The sequence below is a fragment of the Canis aureus genome, chromosome 13 (genome assembly GCF_053574225.1).
Source record: "Canis aureus isolate CA01 chromosome 13, VMU_Caureus_v.1.0, whole genome shotgun sequence".
Classification (NCBI taxonomy): Eukaryota; Metazoa; Chordata; class Mammalia; order Carnivora; family Canidae; genus Canis; species Canis aureus.
Genome location: NC_135623.1, coordinates 26161266 through 26181346, shown reverse-complemented (window position 1 = coordinate 26181346; position 20081 = coordinate 26161266).

Below are 20081 nucleotides of genomic sequence, written 5' to 3'. Positions count from 1 at the left end.
AGTTTGCAAGGGGGGGACCTGGGTGGCTCAGCTGGTTAAGTATCTGACTCTTGGTTTCAGCTCAGGTCATGATCTCAGGGTCTTGGGATCAAGCCCCACTACTGTTACTGTCTTCGTGCTCAGCCTGTTTCTCCCCCTCTGCCTCTGTCCCTTTTCCCAACATCCGCTCATGCTCTCTCTCTTAAATAAATAAATACATCTTAAAAAAAAAAAAAAAAAAAAGAGTTTGCAAAGGAGCTGATAATTTTCAGAATACATGCTGTGGCTGTGACCCAGGGAACAGGAAGGCTTCATTGCTGCTACCACGACCATCTCTCAACACCACATTAGTGGTGTTGATCTCTGTGATCCCTTATCTGCTATCACAGAGCAGCGGTGACATGGCCTCCACTGCACTTCCACCCTCCTAATTTCCTACATGTGTCCAAGCCACAACTGCAAGAGAGTCTAAGAAACTTGCCTCTTAGTTTTCCAGTCCCCTCAGGCTGAGAAAGTATACTGGAGGCCTGGAATGGATGCTGGAGACCACTAAGAGACTAGGGAGGGTGAGTGATGGGACGTGATGTGTCTCACATTTTATAGCACGGCCACTCTCACTGCTGCATAAAGAATACACTCCAGTAGGTCAACAGAAGAAGTAGAACAGTTAAAGGGCTACAGCAGTAGATTAGGGAAGAGAGAGCTAGAGGGGTGACCACAAAAAACTAGGAAGTGGTGAAATATATATTTGTAGGTAGAGCCTATAGGACTTGCTGATGCATATAAGGTATGAGTAAAGTATGCATATAAGGTACAAGTAAGGGATCTAGGACACCTCCAAGATTTTAATGTGAATACCTAGATCAATAGTAGTGATATGTACAGAGAACACTGGGAAAGATATGAGCTGTGGGGAGAAAGCACCCCCATCTATCTCAAGCAATAAAGACTTCAAAATTCTTAAAAGCAGTAGCTGGCACACACTAAACATTCAATTGACATCAACTATTCCCTTTAATTAAAATAATATTTTTGTCTAACTCCTTGACATTGAGGTCACCCAGGTTGAAACCGGTATCTCTGAATGGTAGTCACGTCTTACAGGCAGAAAGAGACAGCAAAATGCCCCAAATCTGATATCCTGAACCAGTTACTTCCCAAAGCCACAGGATCTCTTCCTAGGTTACAAAATCATTCAATATTTCTTTCTGGAGCTGTGGATATAAGCTCCAATGAAACTTAGTGCTTAAGCTGAATCACAGTTGTCCTGTTTGCCTGGACTGGAGGAAGGCCTGGGAGAGGTCTCCTTTCCCGTGGACCAACGGGACAGTTTGGGCTCTGCTATGCCCAGTCGATGGCACTAGCCACAAGGAGGTCCATGAGAGATCATCCACAGAAACCCTCAAATGTTATTCTAAAAGAGGAGAATCCAAAAAGAGAAATACAAAGACAAAAAGAGAACCCAAAGGGGGGGGGGGGGACACACAAATGCGAGGACCTATTTTCCCACATGATCTTAATAATGGCTAACCTAATTACTAAACCTTCTGCGGGGACCTTGTTCTGAGAAATTTTATTATATTGTCTCCTTTAATCTTTACAATAAACTCTAAAGTAGGGTTATTATCCTCATTTAATGGATGAGGAAATTGAGGAATAGAAAGGTTAAATATAACATGCCGAAGGCCAGTTGCAGAGATGGGATTCAACTCAGACTAACGGATTCAAGACTTCACGTTATTAAATGTCACCTACCCAATTACACCTTTAGCTAAAGTCTATATCAGTACAAGGGATGGGCCGTACTGATGGTCAGATAAAGGCAGGATGTAGCAGCATTGTTGTTGGGAAGTCGTTGGGTTAATCTAGTTTGAAGTGCGCCACTTTCAGTAAGAAGTTATTAACACACCCCTTTTGTATCGGTTAAGGTAACACCAGCTGCTATAACAAACAATCTCAAAATGTACAACAGCTCAAACACAATAAAAATTTATTTTCACATACATGAGGTCCAAAATGATTGCTCCTGATGGCTGATGGCCCTCCTCTAAGAGCCAGCCCATCTTGTGTCACCTTCATCTTCAACATGTGACTTCCAAACTACAGTGTTCATTTTCATCAAACTACAGAAAGGGAAAGGAACATGCTTGGAGTGGGGCTGGGGGGATCTTGTGGACCAGCTGTGGAGGTGGCATGCATCACTCCAACTCCATTTTACTGATTAGAACTCAGTCACCCGCCTGTATCTATCTAACTGCAAGGGAGACTGGGAAATGTTGCCTAGCTAAGTGCCCAGCTAGCCTCTCTGCCACAACTGATTGCATTCATGACGTGATTTCTCTTGGTTTTACTCTCAAAAGAAACTGGAGCTTTCATTTGAAGATAACCTTGCTTTCTTTCCCATGTAAAATTTACATTCACATCAAATATACCACGTGACTCTTCCTCTCACATCCAGTGTGCTTATGGAGAAAAAGTTCTACATTCATTTCTTGAAGGTTTTAAAGTAAATAGCTCTTCTCTGATAATTTGTCCGTAACCTTTCCCATTATTTCCTTTTTCATTCCTTTAATAGGGCATTCTATCTTGCAGAAACTTGTAAAGCTTTCACATTTATGGACTCCTTTAAACCTTAACTGATGAAACATTGACAATCTTGTTGTGCTGGTTTAATTTATTGATGCCTAAAATTGTATGCCCTGATGTGGACAAATATGTAACAATGCCATTTTTACCCATAGAAATTTACATATTGGGGATCCCCGGGTGGCTCAGCAGTTTAGCGCCTGCCTTTGGCCCAAGGCGTGATCCTGGAGTCCTGGGATCGAGTCCTGCATCGGGCTCCCTTCATGGAGTCTGCTTCTACCTCTGCCTGTGTCTCTGCCTCTCTGCCTCTCATGAATAAATAAATAAAATCTTTAAAAAAAAAAAAAAGAAATTTGCATATTAAGAAGATTAGGTGCTAACAAAGGTTGTAATGATGGTATCCTTTTAGAAAACTCCTTAGATTTTGCTTAGATGTTTGGGAATGTTCCTTTATCTTCTCCATGTTCCAAATATTCCTTCATTGTTTTTTTTTTTTTTTAATTTATGATAGTCACAGAGAGAGAGAGAGAGAAAGAGAGAGAGGCAGAGACACAGGCAGAGGGAGAAGCAGGCCCCATGCACCGGGAGCCCGACGTGGGATTCGATCCCGGGTCTCCAGGATCGCGCCCTGGGCCAAAGGCAGGCGCCAAACCGCTGCGCCACCCAGGGATCCCTATTCCTTCATTGTTACACATATTATAACTTTGTTTTTCACTAATGACTCTGCCTCTGATTCCAATGTGTGGTGGTTTTCCCAACACTATCAAGTAATTCAGCACCAGCCAGATGTCCTGCAATTCAATTCAGTTCTCATATTATTTACCTGGAGATAAAGATCCCATTGGCCAAGGGCTCAGTCCCATAGGGCTCAGTCCACTTCCTCCAACTCCAGATGCCAGTTGGAAGTTCAGATTGTCACCTGTGCTTCTGACCATCCAGCTGTAGATTGAGGGTTCCAATGACCCCCCTCTATTGGCTAAGTTAATTTATTAGGGTGGCTCATTAATTATTGAGAACTCTGAGAAACATTTTACTTACTAGGTTACTAGTTTATTGTAAAAGGATATAATTCAGGAATGAGTTGGAAGAAATGCATAGGGCAAGGTATGGGAAAAGGGCATGAAACCCGTACACTCTGGGAGTACCACTTTCCCTGAATCTCTACATGTTGACCAACCCTGGAAGCTCTCTGAACCCTATCCTTTTGGGTTTTTATGGAGGCTTCATCACATAGGTAACTGATTAAAGCATAGGCCATGGGTGCCTGAACTCAACCTCCAGCTTCTCTCCCCTACAAGAGGTGGTCAGTGGGGGGTGGGAGACACTGACAATTTCAGCCCTCTAATGACATGGTTGGCTCCCCTGGAAGCCAGCCCCCATTCTTCAGTTACATAGCTTTCCAAAAGTCACCTCATTAACATAACAAAAGATATTTATTGTTCTCAACATTTAGGAAATTCCGAGGATATTAAGAGCTCTGTGCTAGAAATGTAAACAAAGACCAAATATATATTTTTGTTATAAATCACAATATTATATTCACCTATTAAACTAATTGGAAAATAGACACAAGACAAAAAGTGAAAACTTTTCATTGAATCCTCCTACTCCCAACCCAAAGTGGGAAGTAATGTCTTCCTCTTCTGCTTTTCCATAGCACTGTACCTGTATTTCTCTTGACACAGTAAATACACTCTTCTTGCCTTGTTTTATGGTTATTTACTTATATGTCTTATCTCCCTTACTGTTTTACTTATTTTAAGGAAAAAGATCCCATCTAATTATTTCTCTGTAGTGCTTTCCTTATAGTATGAGCACAATAAAAAAATACTGATTTGAACTCTTATTTTTTATTTTAGCTACAAATGTTTCTAAAAACATTGAACTACACGAAAACATTTTCTTTTAGCGCTGCCAAAATATCCATTCATCCAACAACTAAAACAACAATAAAAATTAATGAGTAGCAGTGATAAACAAACCATTACAGTGCCAAGAGCTGGAGTACATTTATGAATAAAGAATGAAATTCAGATTAGAGAGAGTCACTAGCTCATCTAACAAAAGTTGAAGGCTGCTGGACAAAGAAATTGACACTTAAAATTTTAAGCTGGAGAGATGAGGAAAAAATTCCAGGCATAGAAAAAAAAAAACATAAGAAAAAGCAAGGTACCATGCCTCAGGCAATAGACTTCAGGAAAAACAAAACTCTCAAGGGAATGAGAATTCATCTTCAATCCTTCACCAATAACCACTGAATGGCATTTTGCTGGGTAAGGTCAAAATGCAATTAGAAAAGCATGAGTTTATTCTAAAAATTACTGAGGGACCTTGAATCCAAATGGGAAATCTTCCATTCCAGTAAATCCTCATTTTTCCATATTTATTGCATACCACATATTTAATTGAGTATGAGTTCTCTGGTGTCACATAACATATGAACTAGAATCAAAGGTTTTCCTACACTCACTACATTTCTATTTTGTTCCTCCATGGTTTCCAGAATTATGACCTGATTTTGACTGATTTTTCCATTCTCATCATATGAATGTGGTTACTGTCCCCTATGAACTCTTTGATATCTAATTTGAACCAATAAAGAATGAGTATAGGGCAGCCCGGGTGGCTGAGCAGTTCAGCGCCGCCTTCTGCCCAGGACGTGATCCTGGGGGCCCAGGATCGAGTCCTACATTGGGCTCCCTGCATGGAGCCTGCCTCTCTCTCTCTCTCTCTCTCTCTCTCTCTCTGTGTGTCTTTCATGAATAAATAAATAAAATCTTAAAAAAAAAAAGAATGAGTATAAAAAAATAGGCATTTTGTAGGGAGGTATATTTGCCAGATATACATATTGTAATTATATGGATTTCTTGGTTCCTTTGATGTCTGGTTTACTTCCCCTGGTGGTCTGGTCCTAGCCCTAGTCACTCCTACACAAAAGTCCACAAGAGCCACAAGGATACTAAACTGAAGTCTAATACGGGACTGTGGGGAGCCTGTGATACCTACTTCTCTCAGCCACTGAAGGCCCTTCCAAGGGCACAGAGCTTGATGACTGACCAGAGCACAGTTGCACAGCAGCCTCCACCTGCGGTCCGCCAGGCCTGGTGCCCGTGCGCAGGATGCAACCTGTACATTCACGTGCCAGATCCCTGCAAACACGTGGGGAAGAAAGCCTTGGGCCTTCATCCACCTCCATGTAGTTAGTCAATCAGACCATTCCTGCCCATGCTCAAGGAGGAAGGACTTTGGAAAAATCAACCTCTCCCAAGTTAATTTTAAAAAGAGGGGGGCATTGCTGACACAATACAGACAGAAACTATCACCAAGAGACATTGTAAAATAAGTGGTTTTGTTCGTCAATTTCTATGGTCTTTGCAATATTCTGGTCTTCCATGCTAACCCTGCACTCTAGATTCTTGGGTATAGGACTTTAAAACTCCAAAATCAAGACAACCCAAAAAATGACATCTGGGAGTTGACTGAAGATAATGAAGACCCCAAAAATAATTTTGGTACATTAGGCATCTGAGTGAAAAAAAAAAAAAATAGGAATTCTTTTTGGATTAGGCTGCACTGACCCAAGACACAGAACTCAAGCTTCTGATCTTCCTGCAATCAGCTGATGTCAACGGGCCACTTTACTTAGTAGGGCGCCCCCTGCGGTAGTCATCATGATACAAGACTCCACAACGTGAAGAAATTTAGAGGAAACTTCCCACGTACGCAGTGCTGGAAACTTTCTCTTCCTGCTGATAGCTATATGTTTGTGTGCAAACTTGAAAGAATATATAAGCCTGACACCTTCTTGGAGTATCTCTGATTATAGGGTACCATCTCCAGGGGAAATGTTTATCTTAGAAGAACTACCCAATCCAAATTTTCAGACTTACCAAATCATGCAAACAACTGAACAGGATCTCTGCATATAAAACTAAGTATGAAGGAATCTTCTGGTAAAGGAATCCGTTGAAAAATATAAACCAAAAAAAAAAAAAAACAACAACAACAACAAAAAAGAAAAATATAAACCACTAGGGCTGGCTCAGCCAGTAAAGCATGTGACTCTTGATCTCAGAGTAGCGACTTCAAGCCCCACACTGGGCATGGAGCCTACTTTTAAAAAATACAAACCATTAGTAGGTAGTGCATAAAGGATAAATATAAATTCTTAGATCCTTGCTTTCATACTCAGGGCATGTCTAGGTATGGGGCGCAGGAATTGTATTTTTAACATGTATGTTGGTGATTCTAATACAGACAGACCATGAGAACCACCAAGCAGATACAGCTCACTCTAGACGTTTCTACATGGTTCATTCATTCAAGAAACATTTGTCCAGTGTCCTCATGGGGCTTACATTCTAATGTGGGGAAGCAACCAATAACAAACAAGTGACCAACCATATATCAGGACTACAGAACATAGGGTAGGAAGTTAGTTCTATGTACACAACTACGGGAGGATGTGAAGATAAAGGCAATGGGCTGAGAGAGAAGGAGTGCTACTTTTGGACAAGATGATCAGGAAACGTCTCTGATGCAATGACATTGGAGCAGAAACCTGGAAGACATAAGAGGCCAGTCATGCGTATATCTGAGAGAAAAATATTACAGTACGAAAAAACTGCAAATGCAAAGGTCCTGAGGCCAGCACCGCCTGAGAGCAGGGAGGGGTGCAGATCGTGAGGCCCTTAACATGCGATGGCAGGTACCTTGCCTTTTATTATCATGGAAGGTTTTGAGCAGAGCAGTGACATGACTTAACTTACTTTTTAGAGGAGGCATCCAAGTGAAACAATTTTGTAAATCAAAAATTCAGTGAATTTGTCGTCTTATTTATAACACCAAAGTATGGAGAGAGCTAGGATTTTTTTAACGTACCAATTTTATTATGTGAATGTTAGTAAAAAGTAGCAAACAGTATATTTTTAAAATAGTAAAAACAAAACAAGTAAAATTGGTTTTATAATCAATTCATAGCCATGCCTCCTTAAAATGGTAGGTTTGAGAGTCAGATAAACCAGGTTCAAGTTCTGCGCTCAGCTTTCTTACTAGTAAAACAGGGGTAATACATACCTCTTGGGTCACTGTGAAAATTAATTACAATTATATATGCCTACCAAGTAGACGGTACTCTCTTAAGGGCAGCCATCCTTAGTAGTGTTCTTTTGTCTGCATTGACTGACTGTTCCACAAAACGAGAGAATATTGGTCAATAGTAACATTTCATTGTTTTCATCCGCTATGCTGCATTTTCGAAATCAGTCTTCCAGTTTATTATTTTTTGCTGCCATATGTAACCTGCCAGGTAACTCATCCACTGAGTTTTCATTGCAACAATTATAATCATCTACTTGGCTCTTCTCCAAATAATTTTTGTAGTCTTATTTTGTGCTTAATTTTGCAATTGTTTTATTTCTTTAAATATTTGATATGTGGCTTTTGCATCATACGTCCAATATTTGATATGCATAGTCCGTGGGTCTTCTGTGTTTGTTGTTTCTGCTGACTCTTACTCATGGTGTATGAATTTGGGATTTGAACTTTATTGTGAGCTATTATTGAGGGCATATATTGGGAGGATGCTTTCTTCAGAGAGCTTTTGTGATGTTTTGCTGGGATCTAGAAATGTCATTCACCTGGCACCACACAAGTTCCCTTTTGGGATTTCAGTTTAGCCTGAAAGTCTCTGCTTCACCTCCCCTACATTGCTGCTAGTCCAGAGCTTTCAGGAAATCTGTCTGTGCTTCCTGTATTTGGGGCTTGCCAATCTTATTTTAGCCAATGGTCTTTTTCTCCTTCTGACTGCCTATCGGCCCAGCAGGGTCTACTTTTCACATGGGATCTAGTTGTTTCATAAAGAAAAATTCCTTCACAATAAGTGAACCTCTTCATTTTATTCAAGGCACGTAGCACCACCCAACATTATATTGTATAATCACTTGTTTATAGTTTTACGGCCAGTTTCCCTAGCAGGAAGCAAGCTTCCTGAGAACAGGGACCTTGGGTCACTGCTGAATCCCCAGTGACACAGAACACAGTGCTTAGTTCATAGCACAGCTTGGAGCTTGACACCTATTTCTTGAATGTTGAAATGAATTGATGAATAAATGAGTGAGTCCCGTCAGTAAGTTCATCAGCATCAGGTGTCCCACTGGGCACTCTGATACAAAGATGAATCGGGCAAAGTTTTTTCCCTTGGGGTACTTACTCGAGGGAGTAAGTAAGGTAACAGGTGAGCTTACAAAGGATATACAAGTAATAAATCCAACAAAATGCATGTACACACACACACATCTGTGTATAAATAAATATACCCCGACATATGCCCATAAATAATACCCTAACAGAACTATCTTTCTGACAAATTGGACAAATTGGGAGGACGACACAGGTCAGGCCATGCTCAGCAGTTTTTAACCTCATCATTCAAGCCATCTGTAGGGGGAAACAACAGGATCAATTTTATGCTGTGGGGAGATCTTGGCGGATGAATTAGGGCAAGCAAGGTTGAAGCAGAGAAAGACGACCACAAATTACTGTAGTCCAAGCTTTACTCAGAAAATGTCTTTAAGTGCACATGATACGCCCGGCACCATTCTGCGCACCAGGGAAGATCTGTGAACAAGGCAGGTAAGGCCTTGCCGTCCGAGAGCTGGAATTCTGGTTGACTGAAGTCAGTGGTAAGTCAACACGTAAACGAACGTCACTTGGTGGTAGGTGCTCGCAGGAAGAGGGTGGCGGGTGGGCCGTGTGGGCAGCGGCCCAGGGAAGGCCCCGGGAGGGGCGGCTTGGGGACGGCCCGAAGGACAGGAGGGAGGCGCCCGCGGGAGGGCAGAGGGCCGGGAGGGCCCCACGTGGAGTCTGGGGGAGCAGGTGGGGGCCCGACGGTGACCCCCCCATGGCAAGAGGTCTGGGTGTCAAAGTGCAGTTGGCGGCAGCGGCCGAGTCCAGGGCCGGGCCCGGGAGCGTCGTAGGACTGAAGCTTTAAAACGTTCATTCATGTGGCTGCTCTGGTGGCAGGAGTCCAGAAAGAGGTGGCGTGAGCTGCGGGCACGGGCGGGACGTGAGGGGGCCCGAGTCAGGTGGGCCCGTGGCCCTGCACCCTGTGGCCTGCCCTGGACTCGTCTCGGGCCTGGCCGGGGGGCAGGGGGCAAGCAGTGCCCGGCCCCACCGGCAGCTGCCAGACATTCTGTGTCACCATTTGGCAGTGGCCTCAGCCTGGACACTCGGCCGCGGGAGGGACGCTGCTGAGCTGTGGGCTCAGTCACAATGCGGCCCACCCGCCGGGGCGCCGCCTCATCACGCCTCCTGGTCACACTGACCTTCTGGCCTCTGCGTCACGGCACCTGTTTGCACGTGTCTCCTGCCAGGTGAGCCTGCACGTGTGTGCGCACGGCTCCTGGGGCTCGGTCAGCGCCGGACACCGGCTGCAGAGGTGGCCGGGCCGGGCTTCGTTTGGCAGTAAGGTCACCGTGACGCACGGGAGGACGACACAGGTAGGGGGCTTTTCACTACTAGTAGGTATGGAGCTTTATTATTATTTTTTTAAAGACTTTATTTATTTATTCATGAGAGAAACAGAGAGAGAGAGACAGAGACCGGGCAGAGGGAGAAGCAGGCTCCACGCAGGGAGCCCGACGCAGGACTCGATCCCGGGACCCCAGGGTCACGCCCTGGGCTGAAGACGGTGCTAAACCACTGAGCCCCCCGGGCTGCCCAAGCATGAAGCTTTAGAGATGATTATATGTAGAATCACCAATGGATCTTTAAAAAAAAAAAGAAGAAGAAGAAGAAGGGGGCGCCTGGATGGCTCAGTGGTTTGGCGCCTGCCTTGGGCGCAGGGCGTGACCCCGGGTCCTGGGATCGAGTCCCGTGTCGGGCTCCCTGCGTGGAGCCTGCTTCTCCCTCTGCCTGTGTCTCTGCCTCTCTCTTTCTGGGTCTGTCATGAATAAATAAATAAAATCTAAAAAGAAAAAAAAAAAAAACAGAATCAGCAGTGGGGGCTCTGCTCACACAGGGCACACTGGTCTGCCACGCGAGGTGGGCGTGCGGCCAGGCCAAGCGCTCCAGGGCCCGGGCCCACCGCTCACACCTGCCGGAGCCGGTTCCTCACCCCTGCTTTTGGCAAACGCTGCCCGTGGCTGGAGCCCTTGGGACCGGGTGACGTGCAGCCTCGGGCTTCAGCATCGCAGGTGCGGCGGGGGCTGTCACCTGTGCACCGGGCGGAGGAGGCTTGTCTGTGTCAGGTATGCGGCCACTGGGCTGCGGCGGGGGCGGGGGGGTGCAGGCCTGGGGGGCCCGGGGCCACCAGCGCGGTCTGTCCAGCAGCCCAGGGACTGCACCTGCCCCCCAGGGGCAGCCTGGTGGTGGTCCCGGTGGACCAGGCGGCGCACCTGTGCTCCGCCACGTCCCGCTAGTGGCAGTCACCTGCAGCCGCCCCAGGCCGCCAAGCCCCGGCTCCTACAGCCTGCTCGGCCTGCTCCAGCGACTCCGCTCCACACCTAGGAGCCCCGCTCCATTCCCGTCCCGGCCTGGGTAACCCTGGGCTACCGGGGACTCTGCCCGGGCCAAGCTCCGGGAAGGCGAGACTGTATTGCCCACAAGCAGCTTTTATTCTCTGGCCTAGAGCTTGGCACAGCTGGACCCTTAGGACGCAATCGTGAAGGAGGTAGGCTGCGAGCTTCTGGGCGACACAGAGGTGTTCTGTCACAGGGACGTGGCGGGGCCTGGGCAGAGCTCCAGGTCGGCATCATCTCAGCGAGGCGCTCTGGTCCAGGAGGTCCTCGGCTCCACACACCTGGGAGCGCAGCCCTGAGCCGTGGCCAAACCCGATTATTGTCTTGCAGGTAGACTCAGACTAAACAAACTCTTAAGAGCCCGATGTATATATTTATTATCCCCACACTTGGGTGGTCCGGAATTCTGCTCATTTATTCATGTAACGAATTTGAAGTACGCTAGGTATTGCTACATCCTTGTATCAACAGTGAACAAAATAGACAAGACCATTACTATCGTGCAATTTGCACAAACGATGGCAACAAGAACATAAATGCAGATCATGGCAGCTGTTATAAAGCATCTATACAGCAGGATAAAAAAGATGAAGCTTGTCAGGAAGGAGTGTGTGCTATTTTAAATTGGATAATCAGGGAAGGTGTCCCCCAGGAAGGACATTTAAACTGAAACCTGAATTAAGTGAGGGATGAAAATACCAGAAAGGGGAAACATTACATTTAGAGGCTCTGAGGCAGAAATAATCCTGGGGAGGTTTGAGGAGTAAGAAGTAGGCCAGTCGGGTGGGCGGCCTAAAGACGGCTGTCAGCGATCTGGCTACTGGTGTTGGCGCCCTTAGGAAGCTCCCTCCCCTGGGGTGCGGCCTGGGGCAGTAACTACCTTCTCCTGAATAAAATCTGGCAGAGGTAATGGAATGTCACTGCCAGGATTAGGTTCCAAAAAGGCGGTGGCTTTGGCCTTGGGTGTTTTTTGCTGTCTTAGTTTTTCACTGGGCAGAAAAAGTTACCACGGCCTGCCAAGACGGCTGTCCTTAGGCCAACTGGTAAGACTGGCTCTTGGCGGGCATCTGGGAATGTGGCTGGTGAACAGTTGCCCACACTGCTGTAGGACTTTCCCAAACTGATAAGGGCCACTCACTACGCCTCGACTGATTGTGCAAACAATATGCTTATGCCGAGCACCTGCTTTCCAGCGGGGAGTCTGGAATTTCAGGATTCATTGGGCAGGGGGTACCTGTATGAGCTGCCCTCGATACAATCTTCAGGTGCTCAGTCTTTCATGGGCTTTCCTGGGCAGAAATCTTGCACACACGTTGCTGCACTTTCTTCACTGGGAGAGGCGTGTGATCTGTGCAAGCCTTTATGGCAGGGTGAGCGTATAAGGGGTCCTGCAGATGGATTCCTCCAAACTCTGTGCCATTTTTTATGACTCGACTGTGTGTCCTCACTACATTGCTTTGGTAAATCTTAGTGTGAGTACGACTATGTGACCAGTCCCCTGAGTGCTTCCTGACTCATCTCTGAACATGGAGGTTGTCCTGGGGAACCTCCAACACACTGGCTCTGACAAAGCTAGCTTCCATGAGTTGCTCTGTGGGATGGTCTACGGGGCAGAGAACTGAGGGAAGCCTCTGGCCACAACAGCCAGGAAGGAGGAATTGAGGCCTTCCCTCCAACAGCTGGTAAAGAACAGCCGTCCATGTGAGTGAGCTGGGAAGTGAACCCCTTCCCACTTGAGCCTTCAGATGAAGCTGCTGTTGTAACCTACACCTTGATCTCAGCCTCGTAAGAGACTTTGGACCACAGGCACCACCTAAGCTGCTTGGATTCCTGGCCTACTAAAACTCTCAGATAATAAATGTCTATTATTTTTAACCTCTAAGTTTTAGGGTGACTCATTATGTAGAATTTTTTAAAATATTTTATTTATTGATTCATGAGCAAGAGAGGGAGGGAGGCAGAGAGTCAGAGATACAGGCCAAGGGAGAAGCAGGCTCCATGCAGGGAGCCTGATGTGGGACTCGATCCCGGGTGTTCAGGATCACACCCTGGGCTGAATGCGGCGCCAAACTGCTGCGCCACCAGGGCTGCCCTCATTATGTAGAATTAGATAATACAGCCAGTATGGCTGGAAAATGGGAAGCAAAGAGAATGCAGTGGGTGACAGGCTTCACAGGCGGACAGAGCTCAGATCATACAAGGAATTATAGTCAATGGTGAGGATTCCATTAGCGGATTTGGAGCAGGTAAATCTAATCAGCGCATTGTCTCCTGTAGGCCAACGGCTTTCTACTTTGGCTACATTTTAGAATCACCGACGGAGCTCTATGATAGGCCCCAGAAATTCTGGTTCAATTGGTCTCAGGAGAGGCTGCAGTACTGTTACTTTTTAAAAGTTCCCCATGTAATTCTGATGGGCAGCTTGGGTGGAGAACCTGATGTGTTTTAGGGCAGCAAATTCGTGTGGGAAGCCAGAGAGGATAGTTCACTGAACAGAGAATCAAAATAAAGGGCGTGAGTTGCTTATTTCTAATGGTGAGTTATTACATCAAAGTAAGCAGGCCTGACATACCTACATGATGCGCTCTTCTGATTAGTGCTGGGGAAATAGCCACAGTTGCTCAAAACTTGCATTGTTCTTCCTTTTTTTTAAGAGTGTGGGGGGAGGGGCAGGCTCCTTGCCCAGCTTGGAGATCATGACTTGAGCCCAAATCAAGAGTCAGGTGCTTAACAGACTGAGCCACCCAGGCACCCCATACTGTCCCTTCTTACAAGGGTCATCCATCCGGCAGCCCTGGTGGCGCAGCGGTTTAGCGCCACCTGCAGCCCAGGGCATGACCCTGGAGACCCAGGATCGAGTCCCACATCAGGCTCTCTGCGTGGAGCCTGCTTCTCCCTCTGCCTGTGTCTCTGTCTCTGTGTCTCTCTCATGAATAAATAAGTAAAATCTTAAAAACAAACAAACAAAAAAAAAACAACTGTCATCCATCTGTTCTGTTCACACAAGATACAATATTGTGGATGAGTTTTCAGCTTCAAACAGACCAATACAAGCAAATGTAAATCTTTGGCCTTAAAACTCTTTTGATAAATTCTAACAGTGGTAATAGGAAAAAGCTTTTGTCTTCCATTTCCAAAAAGGATGACAAAATGAATTCTTTGGTCGACCTGACTCTGCTTTAAAAAAAATGGCTCTGAGACACTTGGGTGGCTCAGCATTTGAGCATCTGCCTTCGGCCCAGGGCGTGATCCTGGAGACCAGGGATCGAGTCCCATGTCGGGCTCCCTGCATGGAGCCTGCTTCTCCCTCTGCCTGTGTCTCTGCCTCTCTCTCTCTCTCATGAATAAATAAATAAAATTTTTAAAAAATTTAAAAATTTAAAAAATGGCTCTAATAACATATGCTATATGGCTCTATAACCAATGCATGCATGTAAGACAGCAGATTAGGAGAGGAGATGCTAGATGCTTCACCAACCTCAGTATATTGGAAACTTCATCCTCTGTAACTCAAAGCACTGACATGAACAAACTAAAACAGAGCAAACAAAAAAGAAAAATCACTTCCATGAGACTATAACAACTTTGGATTTTTATATTTATTGTATTTTCTATCAGTTATATTTTATATATTTGGCTAAAGATATTTATCTGAATCTTAGATTCTGATCAACACACTGACATTCTTGATTCAAATATAATTAAATGTAAATTTTAAAATTTTGATCTACAGTACTTTATTTTAAAAACTTTGTGTCTTTTTGAAATGGAGATGAAGGCAATTATGTTTGCTTCTCCTCCCGTCAGTTTGGGGCCTGAACAAAGAGGGGAAAGTGCTGCCAGTGTTTCTAGGACTAGAGGGAAATAACCTTACATTCATATTGAAAAGAAACAAAGATGGGCAGCTCAAAAGTATTAAATCACAAATCATTCATTCCTTCATTCAATAGACATACTGAGTGTATTAGATGTCATGTGCTCTTTCTTGGTGCCAGGGGTACAGTTGTGAACAACTTACATAGGGTCCTTACAGAGCTTTCTTTGTATGGGGTGTGTGTGTGTGTGTGTCAGATAATTAATAAATGTCAGGTAGTAAATAAGTGCTATTATTATAATGAAACAAGATGATGTAATTAGAAGATGGGACTGGAAAGGTAGAGGATGGTTACTTTTGGTTGAGTGGTCAGTCTTTCACATATCAGATTTACTCCAGAAGAAAACTGTGATCCACAGGATTTTTTAAAAAGATTTTATTTATTCATAAGAGACAGAGAGAGAGGCAGAGACATAGGCAGAGGGAGAAGCAGGCTCCATGTAGGGAGCCCGATGTGGGACTTGATCCTGGGGCCCCGGGATCACACTCTGGGCCGAAGGCAGGTGCTAAACCGCTGAGCCACCCAGGGATCCCAAATTTTTAAGTATTTTTAAAGTAACTGCCAATCTTTAATATTCGGGAGATTTCACATAACATTTAAATTTTTACCTTCTCTTGAAAAGTCAGAATTATTCTAGGTGGATATTTCTGCATGGCAACAGTATTCTTTTCAATGGGAAATGTCTTTCCTCTTCCTCATAAATCCCCCTTTACTAACAGAGCTGCTGTGCTCATTTGCAATACCTACTTGCTTCTGAATTCTGAAAAAATTTTAAACCCTGGGCTAGTTAAAGCACAGGGACCAGGGTATGGCATGGAAGGGATCCAAAGCATCTAGAAAGCCAGGAGCTAAGGAGCAGCGGGGAGCAGGCCTAGACATGTAGGTAGCCATCCAGATCACTTCCTTGCCTGGTTTCACCACAGGCTTTTAATAGTATATACGGTCTGGTTTGTAAAAGCATGCAGAGCAGACCAGAGAGTTTAGTAAGATGGAGAAAAGAATGAACTGGTGGTCAGGTTCTGCTGAAATGTTCCTATATAATTTTATATGATCACATGTTTTAATATGATTATATGTTTTTCTAAAATTGGGGAAAAAATAAGATATTTAACCACTATTTCTTTCTACTCAGAATTCCCATTTGTCAGACTTTCTCTAATGTCAGATGGCATTGGAATGGCAATAGGCACCTTGAGAATACAGCTAAGGAAAGTGGAGTTGTGAAGGGGCCACTTTAACTACAATTTGGAAAGTCATTTTGGAAAGTTTCAGCAAAACTAGCCAGATATGATAGGCTTTTAATTTGAAAAATATAAAGCTATCTTCTTTTGTCAGCTTTAAGTTTATTACAGAGCTGATAAAAAGTCATAAAAATTTAATGCAATATGAAACAAAAGGGATAAAGAAGAGCAATGAAACCAGTGGAAATTATTCTGACATTGAGAGGCAAATAGTAACAAGATTTTTTTTTTTTCAGAGCATGACAAAAGCAGCATCTTTTGTAAAGGAAAAAGAAGAAAAAAAATAAGACTCTTGGATTGTTTGATAAGAGAAGTTGATCACGGGATCCCTGGGTGGCGCAGCGGTTTAGCGCCTGCCTTTGGCCCAGGGCGCGATCCTGGAGACCTGGGATCGAATCCCACATTAGGCTCCCGGTGCATGGAGCCTGCTTCTCCCTCTGCCTATGTCTCTGCCTCTCTCTCTCTCTCTCTCTGTGTTACTATCATAAATAAATAAATAAAATTAAAAAAAAAAAAGAGAGAAGTTGATCACGTGGAGAAAGGTTGAAATTTCCCACTTAGCTGATATAGGTATGGTTACTGAGGTCCTGACCCTCAGTGTCAAATCACCCTTTTTTTTCTTTTTGAAAAATGGATGCAGGCCTTTAAAATCATTTTCCTTTCCTAGCTAGCACTGAGGTTCTGACAGTAGCTCAGGAGAGCGTCCGGAGAACCCTGCGGGAGGAAGAGGCTTGCTCCCTTACTTCGTGTGCTTAGGCTTGTGCTTAGGCTGGTTCCCACAGCACATGAGCCGGCCACAGCCCCGCAGCCCCAGATCCTGCAGTGGGTGGTTTCTCCAGCATCCAGCCCTACAGTACTCGTAGCTCCTCCAGTACCAGCCCCTGCCCTGCACTGGAGCCTGGAGCCCCCCAACCAGCCCCTTGGGCAGTTCTGTTAAGGAGGCCCAGGATCAGCTCTCACCAGCACTCTAGAGGCCCATGGCCCCCGAGTCCCACCGGTGGGGGGGGGGGGGGCACCACAGCCACTTCTCCGCCACTCAAAGAGTCACAGCTAGACAACGCATCTCAGTCCTGATTGGGGGTGTGGGGGGCTCGGCATGCTCTATCTCAGCCCTGAGGGTAGTAGCTGCCTCTATCATCTGCTATTTCTATACTCTATATTTTTATGTCTTTTTATTAAAGTTTTCCTATTAAATTACCATGTGATTTTCTCTCCTGATTGGACCCAGACTGATACAACATGAAATGTTGATATCTATGGAAACAACATAAAACTCATTTCACCAACTGCAATGAGAACATTGATGATAAAGTAGTTAATGGTTGTCATCAATTTAAAGAGTATAAAATCGGTCATTTCTCAAGAAAACTTAAATGCCCTGAGAAGCTTGCAGTTCATGCCATGAAAGAAACTTTAATAGAGGGTTTTTCAAATTTGACAATCCTAAAAATTTACACAATCCTACACAGAAGAATTATGAAATTGAAAATTAAAACTTTTTAAAACTATAAGAAAAACAAATTTTGGTCAACAATGTTGGAGGAAAGATAAAATTACCTTTCAATTCTCTCTAATTTTAAAATATTATAATATGCAGAGCTTGGGTGGTTCAGTCAGTTGAGTGTCTGCCCTCAGCTCAGGGCATGATCTCAGGGTCCTGGGATCGAGCCCTGCATTGGGCTCCCTGATGAGCGAGGAGTCTGCATCTCTTTCTACCTCTGCCCCTCTCCCTGCTCATACTCACATGCTCTCTCTCTGAAATAAATAAATCTTAAAATAAAAAATTAAAAAATTATCGTTTAGAGAGGTGATTAAGAAGTATGCGGCCAAAAAAAGTAGGAAAGAATAACAGAGGTCAAGCAGATGGTTAATAAGAGTATTATATTTTTTGGATTTTGTGGTATTTGTGGTATTTACTAGCTTTTCAAAATTTATAATGTGCTGTGATTTTTTTCTCATTAAAAGTAGATATTTGCTTGTATACCTGATATTTCCTTCATATTTGTGTATTCTTTTTCTTAAAGAAGATCCCCCAGTTGTACAAGGTTTTCCACTAGCCTGGACTTGGTCCAACAAGCCCTCCTTTTCCCCATCTGTGTATAAAGGAAGTTTGTTTGGATAAGAGTCCACCAAGGGATGCTCATCCCCACTCCCTTGAGAGATTGTATTGACAAGGTGATTTGTACCTACGAATAGCATAAGACAGCAGGAAAAAGTTGATGACCTTGAGTTCACAAATTCTAGGATACTGATGACTTATTCTCTGTAGAAATGTTCTCACCAAATATGTAGGAGGACAAAAAAAAAAGAAGAAATTTTCCCAGGATATTGGGGAGGTTCAGCTTCTGCTCACATACCAAGCGCAAGAGGGATAGGGCTGTGCTGGGCTATATGTACCATGTGATACCATGTTGGGACCATCCTCCACCTCCTCCCACCCCACAAGCATCAGAACAGAATCTAAAAAATCTCACCATACAGACTTTTCTGATGTCTGGAATTTGAGAGATTAGAAGATATCATTATCGAAAAGATAAAAATTGTGTTTTTGCAATGAAAAATAAAGCTACAGATAATAAGATACATATACTGTCAGGGAATGTAATCTATTTTTTTTTAAGATTTTATTTATTTATTCATGAGAGACACCGAGAGAGAGGCAGAGACACAGGCAGAGGGAGAAGCAGGCTCCATGCAGGGAGCCCGATGCAGAACTCGATCCCAGGTCCCCAGGATCACACCCCAGGCTGCAGGTGGCACCAAACCGCTGCGCCACCAGGGCTGCCCCATCCCTATATTCTTATAATAAACCCCATCACCTTTTTCATCTCTGCGTCAGCTAACCGTACATGGTTTCTGTCTGCTACACAAAGTGTTCAAGTGAAGCTGGTGGAAAGGAAAGGCCAAACATTTATCTACCACCTACTTCATGTCTGGCATCTTCTTAGCACCTTACATATAGTAACTCATGTAATTCTTACAAAGAAGCCAACGAGGTGGTCGCTTGTCATCCCCATTGTATGAGGAACGTACAGAGGCAGACCGCGCAGAAGTTAAGGAACTTGCCCAAGTAAGGTCACTGGGTATAATAAATAGCTAAACCAGGATTGTAATCTGGATTTCCTGGCTCTAAATTCTAACAAAGGAACTGGAATTGAACTCAGAACGTCTGGCTCCAGAGACCGTATTCCTAACCCGTATACTGTGCTGTGAAAACCGGAGTATCACAACCAGAGTATTCCTGTGTGGTTTGTGGCCACGCGGATCCCAGCTCCCGGGCACTGCAGAGCCTCGAAGAGAGGAGCCCTCTTCTAGCACAGGCTTGGCGAAGGCTTGTTCCGAAAACACTGGGGTGCAGTTCAAGGATTGCAGGGTTCTTGGCTCATGAAGTCAAAGAATGAGTCTCATGGAGACAAAAGGGTTAAGTGAAGTGAAAGTTCATTAAGTGAGGGTGAGAACAAAAAGGATGAAAAAGCTCTCCAGAGTGAGGGGGTCCCCGAGGGGTGGCCACTGAGGGCTTTTAGGGCCAGTCTTTTTTGAAAAGTTGACCAGGAAGCCTGTGGCCCAGAGGTTCTTGTGCCGTCTTGCTTTGAGCAAGGACTATTGGTGACATCCTTAAGGACTTACCTCTCTGAGGGTTGGTCATGTTCTGGATCACGCTGTAGCCACCAGAGAAAACTACTCCTTAACATCTGGGGCCAGGTGGTCTGGTCGATTCCTTCTCTCTCTCACGCTTGCTTAGCACTTCTCCCTGCCAGGAACAGTCTCAGAGCCTCCCAGGGGCCCCCTATCTCTGTCTACACCTTAACCTTTCCCTTACTCAGTACCAAAGAATTGCTTCTCACGGGCACTTCCAGTTCTGGGACAGACTTCACTGTGTC